The 15,338-nt window shown below is 44.2% G+C and overlaps 1 protein-coding gene across 1 annotated transcript in view; it reads right to left on the bottom strand.

Moving 5' to 3' along the window:
* The window catches only part of slc31a1 (solute carrier family 31 member 1), a 58,094-nt gene extending 46,695 nt beyond the window's left edge, over positions 1–11,399 (bottom strand). The window contains exon 1 of the mRNA XM_080212090.1: positions 11,309–11,399. The gene's annotated coding sequence lies outside the window, so the exon portion shown is untranslated. The remainder of the gene's footprint in view (positions 1–11,308) is intronic.
* Between the last annotated feature and the right edge of the window lie 3,939 nt (positions 11,400–15,338).

Here is a 15,338-nt window from a genome sequence, read left to right as displayed (position 1 = left end):
TTTTGCACTTTTAAAGGTAGAAAAAGAGCTCAAGAGAATTCACAAAATTAAATCAGAAAGAAATGATACTAAACCAGAAAACATAAGCAAAATCAGAAAATGGAGAAATTCAGCAGGTCTGGCAGCATCTGTGGAGAGAGAATAGAGCCAACGTTTCAAGTCTGGATGACGCTTTGTCAGAGCTGGAAGAAATACAAGGATGGGTGACCAACAGGATGAGAAAGTAGAAAAACAGAAAAATTTAGGGAATGAATTCCAAAGCATAGAGCCTAGATACCTGGAGGCATGCAGTGAATAGTACAGTGTGTGCATAACAGACCAGAACTGAAGGATTATTGGCTCTCCCAGGAAGAAGGGGGACTGGAATAGGTTTGTAGGGGAGATTATAGAGAAAGGCATGGGCAGGACCATGCAACAACATAAACTATGGGGGCTTGATTCGCTCATTGTCTGGCATTTGCATGGTCCAAATGTTACTTGCCACTTGGATATTGTCTGTGAATCACTGAAGGAGACAGAGGGGGATCATTTACTTGGCACTTCTGGCTGAAGATCGTAGCAAATACTTCAGCCTTATCTTTTGCACTGATGTGGTGGGCTCCCCCATCATTGAGGATGGGAAATTTGTACAGCCTCCTTTAACAGTTATTTAATTGTTATCACAGATGCCAGTCTCAAGCCAATTTGATTCACTCCATGTGATATCACAAAATGGTTGAAGGCACTGGATACTGCAAAGGCTATGGGGCCCTGACAATGTTCAGGCTATAATACTGAAGACAAGTACTCCAGAACTTGCTTTGTCACTAATGTGTGATAATTTATGATGACATGAGACACAAGTAATACAACAGAATTAGCTGCAACTACCTCAAGATTTGTTTCTCTGATATTTTGTCCTTGAATAAGGCACTACATTACATCCATCGCAGCGTCTGACACATCAATCGTCACCTGTTCCTGCATCCTCAGACTCTCAATCTCAATTTTTTTGGTTTATATCCAATTCAATCCAAGTCAAAGTCTCAACAAGCGAGACATTCCAAATCCAAGCTGATAAGACAGGCTCACCACTTCTGTCTTGGGCTTGATCTATATGATCCAAACTTGATTGCAGCAGGCATTGCACCTCCTCCATTTGCATCTTAGCAAAAGACCTAGATGTTGCTTTAAAAAATTGCTTCAAATGAAGCCTCAGTGTTACCTCATGACTTCAACTAAGTGCAGGACAACAAAATTACACTTGATCTTAGCCAAAAGGCTGAGAATCACACAAATGACCACTGGTAAGCTCACCAGAATTTCTCACTTTGTGCATTGAAAATGCAAGGGACACCATATCCATTTTTATTATAATATTGCTTAATTTTCACCCAGTAGGATGATGGATCTCCCCAGTTTCAGAACAGTTGCTATTAAAGTGCAATTTAAGCTCACTGTTTCTGGCTTCTGTTCCTTCCATGATTTCTCCAGTTCTACATTCTCCATCTGCTACCCCCCACCCCCAAACATACTATCACTTTTCCAGAATGTAGAGGCTCACACTTGCTACTTCACTTCAACAGCGCAAGCCTAAACAGTGAGTACTGCAGACTATTTCACTATTCACTGAGCCTGTACTCTGACTACTTTCCGCGGCAGTTAGAAAGATAGCTGTCAGAAACAGGATTGCAGATGGCTTCTCCCTACCTACCCCTGTAGTAGGACACACTGGCTAACTATAAAGCCCCAGACTGCCCATAGATTGACAAACTGAGCAAACTCCAAAGGTTGGTTGTTTCAGTACAAATATTTCACTGGCCAAAAATCTGAAACATTACTCACATTGGGCAGCACTTGATTAAGCAATAACATGGACACCATGTCCAGTGTGGCTGTTTTTAAATTCTTCACACAGTATACTTTAGAAATAAGAGTTCTCTGGGAAAGCTAACTATTTAAATATTAACAGCAGGGTACTGAAAGCGTACAGCTTTAAACAATATCGAAAGATCTAGCAGCATTGCACATGCACAATAAGTGAGATGTCTCTGAGGTACACGCATCCAAGCTTTCTCCATGTTGACAATTTACTGTTGTAGCATATAAAGAGTTGAATGCCCTCCAGTCCCTCTGCCAAAATGGCCACAGCATGAAAATCTCGACAGTGAATTCCGACCTGCCTTTTAACCAAGTGGGGCACAGCACTTCACTCACACAGGCAGGAGAGATTATATGAATGTTATTTATGGTGTGGGAGATGAAAACTGTTTAGACACAATTCTCCAGCCATCGTGGTATTGGGAAGGCCCAAGGTCCAGTTGGTGTTTTCCTACCCATTAATTCTACATAGCTAAAAGACCACTTTTACCATCTTAACTAGAATCAATTAGGTCAGCACAGATTAGAAATCAAAACTGGAACCACCTAGTCTCTACTACATGCTAACTTTTCCAGCCTTTTGGACTGCATACTCAAGGAGACAATGTCACATAACACTGGTCAATAATTGCAGCATACATTTTTCAATTGGTCAGCTGAGCAAGGTCGTGTCACATATCGAATAAGGTTATAGACCAAATACAGGAATACCTCTTTCTCCAACAGCATGGCCTTGAAAGCAGGAGTCACAAAAAACCAGTGAATTAACCTTCACAAGTATTGCAACAAAGTCAAACAGAAAAAAGTTGGCGTAAAACAGATAATTACAGATAACTCTATCCACAGTAAGTTTCCATCCAACTGCATTCAGAACACCTCAATAACAAGGCAAGAGATCGAACATACAGCACAGAAACAGGATAAACACCAAAAAAGAAAATGCTGAAAAATCTCAGCAGCTCTGGCAGCATTTGTGAGAAGAGAAAAGTGCTGATGTTTCAAGTCCAGACAACCCTTTGTCAAAGCCACGGTTCATTCAATCAAACAGGTGGGCAGACAGGAGTAGGCCACGATGTCGTTCAAGCCTCTCCACCATTCAATACGATCATGGCTGATCTATGTCAGTCTCAACTCTTTTTCTATGCCTTTTCCCCATAGGCTTTTTCAAGCCTTTTGGCACATATGCTCCACATAAGAGATAGCACAGTGACAAGCATTGTTGCTTCACAGCACCAAGGACCCAGATTCAGTTCCAGCCTTAGGTGACTATGAAGTTTGCACAGTCTCCCCATTTCTGCGTGGGTTTCCTCCAGGTGCTCCAGTTTCCCCTCTCAGTCTTCTAGTGACTTTTCTTATATTTGCGTCCCCTAGTTTTGCTCTCTCTCACACAAAGAGAAACATCTTCTCTACATCTACTCTTTGAATCCGATCAGAATTTTAAAATTGGCTATCAAGCCACCCATCAGCCTTTTCATAGAATCAACAGTGCAGGAGGCCATTCGGCCCATCAAGTCTGCACCGACCACAATCCCACCCACACCTTATCCCCAAAATCCCATGGATTTACCCTAGCTAGTCCCCTTGACACTAAGGGCAATTTAGCATGACCAATTCACCCAACCCGCACATTTTTGGACTGTGGAAGGAAACCGGAGCACCCGGAGGAAACTCATGCAAACACAGAGTACGTGCAAACTCCACACAGAATGACCCAAGCCGGGGATCCAACCCGGGTCCCAGGCACTGTGGGGCAGCAGTGTGAATAATTGTGCCATGGTGCTGCCCACTTTTTTTGCATTTATTGCCTGACCCTAATTGTCCTTGAACTGAATCATAGAATCTAGTGCCGCAGGACTGTTTTTAAACAAGAATCCCAATCTGTCCAGTCTTCCCTGAGGCGATCAGATAAACACAGTAAGAAGTCTCACAACACCAGCTTAAAGTCCAACAGGTTTATTTAGTAGCAAAAGTCACTAGCTTTTGGAGTGCTTGCAGCCCCTTTGTCAGGTGAGTGGGAGTTTTTTTTCCACAAACAGGGTATATAAAGACACAAACTCAATTCACAGAACAATGATTGGAATGCGAGCCTTCACAGCTAACCAAGTCTTAAAGGTACAGACAATGTGAGTGGACAGAGCATTAAGCACAGGTTAAGGAGATACGTATTGTCTGCAGACAAGACAGAGTGAGATTTTGCAAGTCCAGGCAAGTCTTGAGGGTTACAGATAGTGTGACATGAACCCAAGATCCCGGCCGAGGACATCCTCGTGTGCGCGGAACCTGGCTATCAGTCTCTGCTCAGCGAATTTGGCTATCAGTTTCTGCTGAGCAAAGACTGATAGGCAAGTTCCGCACACGAGGATGACCTCAACCGGGATCTTGGGTTCACATCACACTATCTGCAACCCCCACGACTTTCCTGGACTTGGAAAATCTCACTAACTGTCCTGTCTGGAGACAATACACATCTCTTTAACCTGTGCTTAACACTCTCTCCACTCACATTGTCTGCACTTTAAGACTTGATTAGCTGTAAAGGCTCGCATGCCAATTATTATTCTGTAAATTGAGTTTGTGACTTTATATGCCTTGTTTGTGATTAGAACTCCCACTCAGCTGACGAAGGGGTAGCCAGTGCTCCGAAAGCTAGTGGCTTTTGCTACCAAATAAACCTGTTGGACTTTAACCTGGTGTTGTGAGATTTCTTACTGTGTTTACCCCAGTCCAATGCTGGCATCTCCGCATCAGGATCAGATAACACATGAATCTTGAATTCAGACTCAGTGAAGCCTTAAACCCAAGGACTTCAATCACTTAGTTTGCTCTGAGGAAGTGGGCACAGCTGGCAATTTTTTTAAATCCCAAGATTGGAATAAAATCTATGATACAAAGCCTTTTCCATCACTTCCTGTGGTTAGAAGCTATTAAACTTGTCAACAGCCTCTATATGAAAATACTTCGGCTGACAGATTTCAAGATTTTGTTGCTTTTGGTATTTAAGTGTAAATTACAGAGTCTTTTGGATCCTGTAAAAAGTTTAAATTTATAATATGTGGAAATCTCTGCTGCGGATGATAACAGCTTCCAACTGCAAAGAATCTCACCAGGAAGGTTTTTGCAGACCTCTAAAGTGTCTAAAATATAAAGAAAAACCAGCAATAAAGATATATAAATGCAAAATAGATAGGAGTTGTCTTTGGTCCTAAGTTTGTGCCAAGTAGTCCCAAGGCAGAATGTCAGCTGTTTCCTTTCCCACCTTTGTTCTGATCATAGGGTCATTACAGCATAGGAGGCCATTCAACCCATTGATTCTGTAGAGTGATCTTATCAGTACAATTTCCTGCACTACCCACATAAAACTACATGGTTTATTTCATTCAAGTGTCCATCCAATTTCCTTTTGAAATCACTGGTCTCTGCTTCTACCACCTTTGTAGACAGCAAAATCCAGATCATTACCACTTGCTGCGTAGAAGGTTCTTCCTCACATCCCTCCTGCTTCTCTTGCTCAAAACCTTAAATCTGTGTCCACTAGTTAATGTACCATCAGCTAATGGGAATAATTTTCTTTGGCTGCCTTTTCTAAAACAGTCATAATCTTGTACACCTCCACCAGATCTCCCCTTAATCCTTTTGTTCCAAGGAGAACATCCACTCCTCCAACCTAACCTTGCAGCTAAAATTCCTCATCCCTGGAACCATTCTGGTAAATCTCCTCTGCATCTTCACAAGGACCCTTACATCCTGACTAAAGTGTGGTGACCAGAATTTAACCCCAGTTGTGGATTAACCAAAGCAGTTCCATAAAAGGGAAGGAATCCAACCAAAATTTCACTCCAGTCTCTCTCTTTCATATACCAAGTGCGTAATGCAAACAATTTCTCTTTCTGAGACTCTTGTGTCTAAACTGGTGTTGCGACAACAGAGGCAATGGACAAGACACAACTCAACTTCTGTACAAAATCTCAGACTAATCAAAATAACAGAGATGGACTACTGCTATTGCAATCAAGGTCCTGGTGCACAGAGGGAACAAAATTATAGCAATTTCCTTACTTAATAATATACCTTGATTACGTTAGTGGGCAGTACAATCCAATTCTGTGGCTGTACATTACATGCATTTCTCAAATTACATAGTGTAACTCCATACCCCTTTGTTCAGCTAGTTATGGTTTTAACTTCACAGCAGAAACCCTGTAATTATCACGGGAGCTCCAGGGTTTACTTGCACTTGAAAACGATTACATCATGCCTATCACTACAGGTGCTAATTATTACTAAGTCCATACACATTGGCATGCCAAAATGTTCCTGCTGAGTAAATAAATTGAAAGACATCAGTACGGTTCAGCATATACTAGTGGTCAAAAACTAGTTTGTTTTACAAAGTACTTTTAAACAAATGATAAATACACAGCAGTGAAGCCAAGAGCTATTACTTATGCTGTATCTCAGGAGACCACAATCCAACATGGAACAAGTCACTGCCCAATTCATGACTCTTTGTTTGCCATGACCTTGCATTATATCAATTAACCTGACTGAATGCTGCACCAGCAGGATTAAAAACCCTCGAGCAATTCTGCAGCATTCTCAGAACTTGCGTTCAGCACAGAAAATCTGACACGTCTGCTACAACTCAACAGTTTTTACAGATGCAGCATGGAAAGCATCCTTTCTGGAAGTATCACAGCTTGGTGTGGCTTCTGTTCTGACCAAGACCGCAAGAAGCTATAAAGGGTTGTGAATGTAACCCAGTCTATCGCTCAAACCAGCCTCCTATTCATTTACTCCATCGACACTTCCCTCTTGGAAAAGCAGCCAGCATAATCAAGGACCCCACACATCCTAGACACACTCTCTCCCACCTTCTTACGTCAGGAAAAAAATACAAAAGCTGGGAACATGTACCAACCAACTAAGAACAGCTTCTTCCTGCTGCCATGAGACTTTTGAATGGACCTTTCATATATTATGCTGATCTTTCTATATGCTCTATCTATCCCTGCAACACTACATTCTGCATCCTCTCCCTTCTTTTTCCCCTATGTACTATATGAATAGTATGCTTTGTCTGTATAGCATGCAAGAAACAATTCTTTCACTGTATCCCAATACATGAGACAATAGTAAGTCAAATTCAAGTGTTTGGAAAGTGCAGGTGAGCTAAAGTTTATTTTTAAAGTTAATTTATTAGTCACAAGTCAGGCTTACATTAATACTGCAATGAAGTTACTGTGAAATTTCCCCTAGTTGCCACAGTCTGGCATCTGTTCGGGATCAATGTATCTAATTTGTAGGTCTTTATCAATGTGGGAGGAAACCACAGCACCCAGAGGAAACCCACAGCAACACAGGGAGAACAGGCAAACTCCACACAGACAATGACCCAAGCCGGGAATCAAACCTGGGTCCCTGGCACTGTGAAGCACCAGTACTAACCATGCCACCCCTCAAGGGATGCATTTATCCATATTGCATCTGTGACAGGCAAGATTAGTCACCAGTTTGTCCTGAAGTATTTTGAACTATGATTTTAAAACACAGCACTGACATTCTTTAAAAGTAGGCACCACCTGCAGAAAAGGAAATCACTGATTAAGTGTACACAGTCCAAAAAAGACAAGCCTGGCTGTGTTGAAGCTGAGCTTAGTCTGGAATGAGACAGTGTCACACTATAATTTTATTTCAGTTCCCTGAGTCAGACTGACAGAACAGAGATCCAATTGGCTATTTCCACCGGGTGATTGGTCAGTTCATTCCACAATTCAACTTGGTTCAGTACTGCGATTGGATGCAACTCTCAAATTCCATCATCTCACATAACATAAACATAAGAACATAAGAAATAGGAGCAGGAGTAGGCCATCCAGCCCTTCGAGCCTGCCCCGCCATTCAATAAGATCATGGCTGATCTGTCGTGGCTCAGTCCCACATTCCCGCCCTCTCCCCATAACCCTTAATCCCCTCACTTATCAAAAACCCATCAACCCGCGTCTTAAAAATATTTAGCGAGGCAGCCTCCACCACTTCAACAGGCAGAGAATTCCAGAGGTTCACCGCCCTTTGAGTGAAGAAGTTCCTCCTCAACTCCGTTCTAAACCGCCCCCCCCCCTTTATCTTGAGGCTGTGCCCCCTAGTCCTACTGTTCTTTGAGCAGGAAGAGCCTCTCCACCTCTATCCTATCCATCCCATTCATCATCTTATACGTCTCAATGAGATCTCCCCTCATTCTTCTAAACTCCAACGAGTACAAGCCTAGTTTATTCAGCCTCTCCTCATAGCTCAACCCCCTCAACTCCGGTATCAGCTTAGTGAACCTCCTCTGCACTCCCTCCAAGGCCAAAATATCCTTGCGTAAGTGCAGCGACCAAAACTGTGCACAGTACTCCAGCTGCGGCCTCACCAATGCCCTATACAGCCGCAGCAAGACCTCCCTACTTTTATATTCAATCCCCCTCGCTATGAAGGCTAGCATCCCATTAGCCTTCCTGACCACCTGCTGCACCTGCAGGCTGGGTTTTTGCAACTCATGCACAAGGACCCCGAGGTCCGTCTGCACCGTCGCCTGCTGCAGTTTTTCGCCCCGTAAGTAATAGTCCTTCCTACCATTATTCCTACCAAAGTGGACCACCTCGCACTCACAAAGCCATACAATTTAGTGAACGCACAAGATTCAATAAATGCATCACAAGCCTCAACCAAAAAAAAATCAATTAAAAATGCAGCTCACTGAGTATTAACAGGAATTTCAGCAATTCAAATGAGCACCCTCTCGGAAAGGATTTTTTTTTTCCCCCCAAACACAAAACAAACCGGGTACACATGCAGATTCACATTGATGTTGTGATCAGGTACAGGTGTCTGAATCCATCACCCAATCCTCCATTAGCTGAAACATGTACCTGAGGAGGATTTCATCCCCATGCACTTACCTGCATGTCAGCTTTTAATTGCGCAAGATAAAAAAAGTAAAAATATAATCACACCCTCCCCAGTAACTCAGTGGGTGGGTTCACTGCCCATTGTGCAATTCAAAGTCAAACAGGAAGGATACAGTGTTGATTCTTGGTCTGGAGCGGTTAGGGGTGTTTGAATTAATCTCTATCATCTCAGCCACAAAGAGGAAAAACGACAGAGGTTTTTGTTCCTCATCTGCCATTATCCAGTTACTTCATTGCCCCGTAGCCAAACAGAAAGAGTAAGAGAGACTTTGCTGGATGTTCCCATCACTGGTAGCCTGCTGTCACTTTCTGGACACTGCCACATGAAAAATACCAACTCGATGAGTGTTGGGAGAGCAGAGCTTCCTCCACTCAGCCCTAATCTCAAAATATCCCTGCTTCGTTCAAGCGATATTTGCATTTTCAGCTTTCTTTATGGCCGGTGAGGCTGACAGTGGTGGCAAATCTTCAGCACATCTGTGCTCCAAGCCCTGGTATAGTAGCCCCAATCTTACTTCACACAGGTTTTATATATTCAGCAGTCACTTCCAACACAGGCCAAAGAACAAGATGAAAAATCCATTGCATCACTCAGTCCCACAGTCATAATAATTATCAAAGTGTAGCAAGACAGAGTAAGTAGCATTTAAAAACAATTTTTTTTGGCAGAGGTAAATAATAATGATCCAAGCTGCAACTCTGAGCTCCACCAGAGCACTCTGTTCACAGGCACTGAGTATACTCTGGTGTCACATTAAAACACTGTTCACAGACACTGGTGTACACACTGTCACATTTTGAAACACACCGTCTAAAACAGAAACCAATTTTGCAGACAGCAGTTCCAAGTCAGATTTTGATGAAATACAATTAACTTATTTGGGTTCTGAATGCTTTATGTCACAAGGACAAAGTATCAGTTGCATAATTTACAAATCTTAAATGCTCCACTCACAGACACAGCAAATTCAAAGGTAACTCATCAAATACAGCAAAATATCATAGGCTGTATTTATCAGTGAAGATGTAGCCTAGGATCCTACATATTTGCATTCTACACTCCGAAGCCCATTTGAGTGCCAGATCTCACATTTCCTTTCAAGTGATCCAAAGCTAATTTCAAAGTTAATATGTCTTTCACAACAGATGCTGACAAGCCTGCTGAAAGTTTCAATCAGTGCAGACTGATTCCTTTGCACACTAAAAATTATTACTGGATTACAGTATTTGATACAAAGTGTTTCATATAATTCTGACTGGGAGAATACTATGTATATCAGAGATAGTCAAGCAGCACTTCAAACAGTTCATTTCAATGCTAGCAACAGATCAAAGATATACTGAAAAACTGGAGGACAAGACTTCCATTTCAAAATGAAGCATTCTGCCTTATTTTTATATTACCATTTTAAACTTAAATTGGATCTGCTTATCTAAACTTGTCACGCTGTAGTTATAACCCCCTTCCTTTGAATGGTTTTATTCTGTTTTATCAGTTTTCAATTCCCCACAAGACTAGAGACGCAGCCCGGCCATCAGACCAGGCTTTGTGGAGACTACTGTCTGCCTGCTGTAAGCTTATTGGGAAATACTGGCAACCATGGGATCTGCATCTGGTAAGTGGTTGCATCATAGAAACCCTACACTCACATTGTAGATACAAATTGCACCATTACGACACATGAAAGTATCCCTCCACTATCATTCGGAAGGAATTAGAGATTTGGTCAGTGTTGGATCAGTGGAGAGCAAGCTCTACTGTCGAGGCTGTCTATGCTGACACTTCAGCGCATTACTGAGAGCACATCACGACTGATGGAGGCGCTTTCTTCAGATGAGATGTTCAACCAAGTCCCCAACTGCCTTATCAGATGAATGTAAAAGCGTGCTTAACACTAGCAGAATTAGGGAAGTACATGTTTGCCCAGCCAATATCTTTAATTCAATCAACATCATAAAAACAGCTTAACTGATCATTTGCTTGACTAAGATTGGGGTTGCTGTATATAAACTGACTAATTTTATATTCACAATAAACAAAATTATAATTTACAGTTTATATTTACAATCCCATATTTATAATTCAAACATGGACTGTAAAGAAACTTGGGGCATCACAAGAAACCCTATATAAATGCAAATTCTAATGACATTACTGCCTAAGGGTTAACATTCTTTTGCAGTGGGTTGCAGAACTGCCGCGAGAAGAGCAAGCAGCTGAAGGCAGGGGGGATCAGAGGACACATATCCTCGTCTTTATTTGGCCCAGTTGCCAAAGGGCAATCAAGGGCGCTTCATTCAGAAAGCGGCCCGGTGTAAAAGTTGACTAACTTGAGGTGCTGAGGAAGACACAGCTCGCCGCCCTCTCCAGATGCATCACCTCCTACAGAGGGGACGAGGGCCCAGCTCGGTCACTCCTGCGAGCTGGCCGGGCCTCTCCGTCCCGGGGTGACCGAGCCTTCGGCCTCTCCCTCCCGGAGATTTATTATTTCCCTCCTTACCCCCGCTCTGCTTTCCCCTCAGGCCGGCGCTGCCGCTCACACCGTCCACGTCCTCGAGCCCGACCGCTCCAAGCCCCGCCTACCTGCCCGCACGTTACTGGTGGGGGGGCCAACGTGATGACGTTGACGCCACGTTGGACGGCGCGTCGACGTCACGAAAGCTGCGACATCTTTAACCTGTGATTATCCCTCTTGTCGCTTGCATTGTTTTTATTGACGTTTAGTTTGCGCTTCACTCCCATGCTCCTGATCTACGGACACCCGGTGCGGAGAGGGGAGGGCCGAGATGCCGACCTTCTCGTGAACCTGCTCTTGGGCCTGGCGAGACGCGCCATCAACAGGTCCAGGCGGGGCGGGGGCCGTCCATCCCGACTGTCTGCCCCTCTACCGCGGCTACGTTCGCGGCCGGTGTCCCTGGAGAGGGAGCACGCGGTGTCCACGGGCACTGTCAAGGCCTTCCATGCCCGTTGGGCACCGCAGGGGCTGAAGTGCCTCATAGACCCTGACAATCACATTTTGATTTGACGTGTCTTAAGTTTCCTTTGTACCGTTTGTTTCTGTTAGGGCCATTCCACCTCCTTTTGGGGAGCTGCCCCCTTTTTCTTTGTCCGAATGTAATTTAAGTTTTTTCAGTGAAAGATTTTTATTTCAGGATAATTTAATTTGTTACAAGATTTTTTTTCCTTGGAGAAGGTCCAGATGGAATTGGAAACACATCTCACAGCAGCAAAGCCATCTCCAGTCCAATCCTAGAAGTCTCATTAAGTGCCCTCCTCCAGTGAGAGCTTGTCAAACAGGTACTCTCCCATCCCATTCTCAGCGGCTCCCAGACGCTTCAAGTTGGTGATGTGGTCGCCAAGTTGCTTGATGGTCTTGACCTACTCATCCAGAAAGTGAGTCTTCAGAAAGTCACACACATGAGGGTCAGTCTGGGTGGTGGCGAGTTGGTGGAGATCCAGGAGACTCTGGTTCACATTCTTCTCCAGATCCAGAGCTACTTGCATTGCCTGGAGACCGTCGCCCCACTCATCCCTCTCTGGCTTCTACAATGGACAAAGACAGGACGGTTCTTGCGGGTCGAACCAAGTATACAAACTTAAATTACATTCGGACAAAGAAAAACGGGGCGGCTCCCCAAAAGGAGGGGGAACAGCCCAAACGGAAACAAAAAGTACAAAGGAAACTTAAGGCAAGTCAAATCAAAATGTGATTGTTGGGGTCTATAAGGCACCTCAGCCCCTGCAGTGCCCAACGGGCATGGAAGGCCTTGACAGTGCCCGTGGAAACCGCGTGCTCCTTCTCCAGGGACACCCGGCCGCGAACGTAGCCGTGGTAGAAGGGCAGGCAGTCGGGATGGACGGCCCCATCGATCGCCCACTGCCTGGACCTGTTGAGGCACGTTTCGCCAGGCCCAGGAGCAGGTTCACGAGGAGGTCGGCATCTCGACCCTCCCCTCTCTGCACCGGGTGTCCGTAGATCAGGAGCATGGGACTGAAATGCAAACAGAACATCAATAAAAGGTTCTTCAGAAAATCAAAATGGGAGTGCAATCTATAACACAAAACGTAGACGTGGTCCACGGATTCCACAAGGCCACGGAAAGAGCAGTCTCGGGAGCCCGTGAACCAGTGAATCCTACTGTTGTGCGGCACTGCCGCGTGCAGCACCCTCCACCCCAGGTCCCTGAGGTAATTGGGGGAGATCCCTCCGTAGAGGGAACGTAATTTAAGTTTGTTTACTTGGTTCGACCCGAAAGACCGAATGTAATTTAAGTTTGTTTGCTTGGTTCGACCCGAAAGACCGAATGTAATTTAAGTTTGTTTGCTTGGTTCGACCCGAAAGACGCCCCCCTTCCCACGCTCCTCATCTACGGACACCTGGTGCAGAGAGGGGAGGGTCGGGATGGTGACCTCTTCGTGAACCTGCTCCTGGGCTTGGCGAGACGCGCCGTCAATTGGTCCAGGCAGCAGGAGATCGGGGTGGGGGTGGCGTCCATCCTGTCTGCCCCTCTACCGCGACTACGTTCGTGGCCGGGTGTCCCTGAAGAGGGAACATGCGGTGCCCGCGGGCACAGTCGACGCCTTCCGCGCCTGTTGGGCACCACAGGGAATGGGGTGCATTATTGACCCAAATAATTTGATGTTTGTTAAGTTTCCTTTGTAGTTTTGTTTTTGTTCGGGCTGTTCCCCTTCCTTTTGGGGAGTTGCCCCTTTTACTTTGTCCTACTTTAATTTGTGTTTGTTTATTTGGTTGGACCTTAAGAGAGGACCACTTGCATTGTCTGTACCTGTAAACACTTGATTACCCGTAAAGACTTGCATTCCAACCATTATCCTGCAATTGAGTCTCTGTCTATATATATGTTGTGTTTGTGAACCCAACTCTCCACTCACCTGAGGAAGAAGCAGCGCTCCAAAAGCTTGTGATTCCAAATAAATCTGTTGGACTTTAGCATAGGTCTAAATTGGATGGTTCTTTTTAAAACCTGACACAGGCAGGGGCAGGCATATGGCTGCTTTCACTACCATAAGACTTTAAACTCCACCTGATTTAGAGGAACAGTGATTAAACCAAAACTATAAGCTTTGCTTAACAAAACATGCATCATCAGCAAAAGACAAAATAGTGAAAGAAGGCATTGTGGGGTGCCAGTCCATCGCCCAAATCTGCCACCTGCTTATTGACACTGTGAGCTGCCTCGGAAAAGCAGCCAGCATAATTAAGGACCCCACGCGCCTCGGACATACACTCTTCCACCTTCCGTCGGGAAAAAGATACAAAAGTCTGAGGACACGTACCAACCGACTCGAGAACAGCTTCTTCCCTGCTGCCATCAGACTTTTGAATGGATCTACCTCACATTAAGTTGATATTTCCCTACACCCTAGCTATGACTATAACAGTACATTCTGCACTCTCTTTTCCTTCTCTATGTACAGTATGCTTTGTTGTCTAGTGCACAAGAAACTACTTTCACGATACATGTGACAATAAAAATCAAATCAAATGAGCCATTGTGGTTATCCTTAGTGGGTAGCACTCACTCTTCTGTGTCAAAAGGTTCAAGTCCCATTCAAGTGACTTGATATAAGGGGATTTTCTTGGGACGTCCTAGTGTGGGGGTGGGGGCGGTTGGGGGTTCTTGTATTCAGCTGATCTCAGAATAATAAAGACTTGGGAAAGACAGTGTGCGGTTAAAGAAGTTCTTTATTTGACCAACGTATTGGGAGATAGTCAGAGGATTCCAACTTCTCTCTGACCTGATACCACATGAGTACAACAGATATACGTTTCTGAAGATTTAATCCTCCCACCACATCTGTCATCCAAGCTGGATGGTCCAACTACATTGATACATTTTATTTAGTTCGGCCAATAGGATTTTACCTTCCAGCAGATTGGTCAACCGAATCCAGAAGTTCTTCTGCCCCGATGCCTGGTAACCTTACCTGTGCAAAGCTGGTAGGTTCAAGGGTTGTTTCAAACACCTGCAGTCCTCGGAATGAGAAGGGAGTCATCTTCTTTGGTCAGTTTTCTGCCCCTTTATCAGTGGAGGTTGAATTGCAACTATTCATTACAGCAAGAAGCTAAATCCTTCTATTCATTTCAATAACCTTGGTTGTAGTGGTTGCCTGGCCTGCCCCTGATTATACCGTACATGCTGTATGCTTTATTGTTCCAAAAGAATGTGATCTGTGCAATTAACCTTATTTCCCATTATGCTAAGGGGTAAATTGCTTGTTGGCCAAAGCTCACAAGAAGTACAAAAATACAGTTTAAATATATATTTGTTCAAAAATGATTATGCAGACAATACCTTCATATGAAGGCAATGCGTTCCAGGCCCCCACCACCCTCTGTGTAAAAAACGTCCCTCTGATATCTGAGTTATACCTCGCCCCTCTCACCTTGAGCCTGTGACCCGTGGTGTTTGTCACCTCCAACCTGGGAAAAAGCTTCCCACTGTTCACCCTATCTATATCCTTCATAATGTTGTACACCTTTTATTAGGTGTCCCCTCATTCTCTGT

This window comes from Carcharhinus amblyrhynchos, chromosome 25 (assembly GCF_965287045.1).
Source record: "Carcharhinus amblyrhynchos chromosome 25, sCarAmb.v2.hapA, whole genome shotgun sequence".
Classification (NCBI taxonomy): Eukaryota; Metazoa; Chordata; class Chondrichthyes; order Carcharhiniformes; family Carcharhinidae; genus Carcharhinus; species Carcharhinus amblyrhynchos.
The sequence above is the reverse complement of the archived record's forward strand: the minus strand, read 5'-3'. Positions and strand labels throughout refer to the sequence as shown.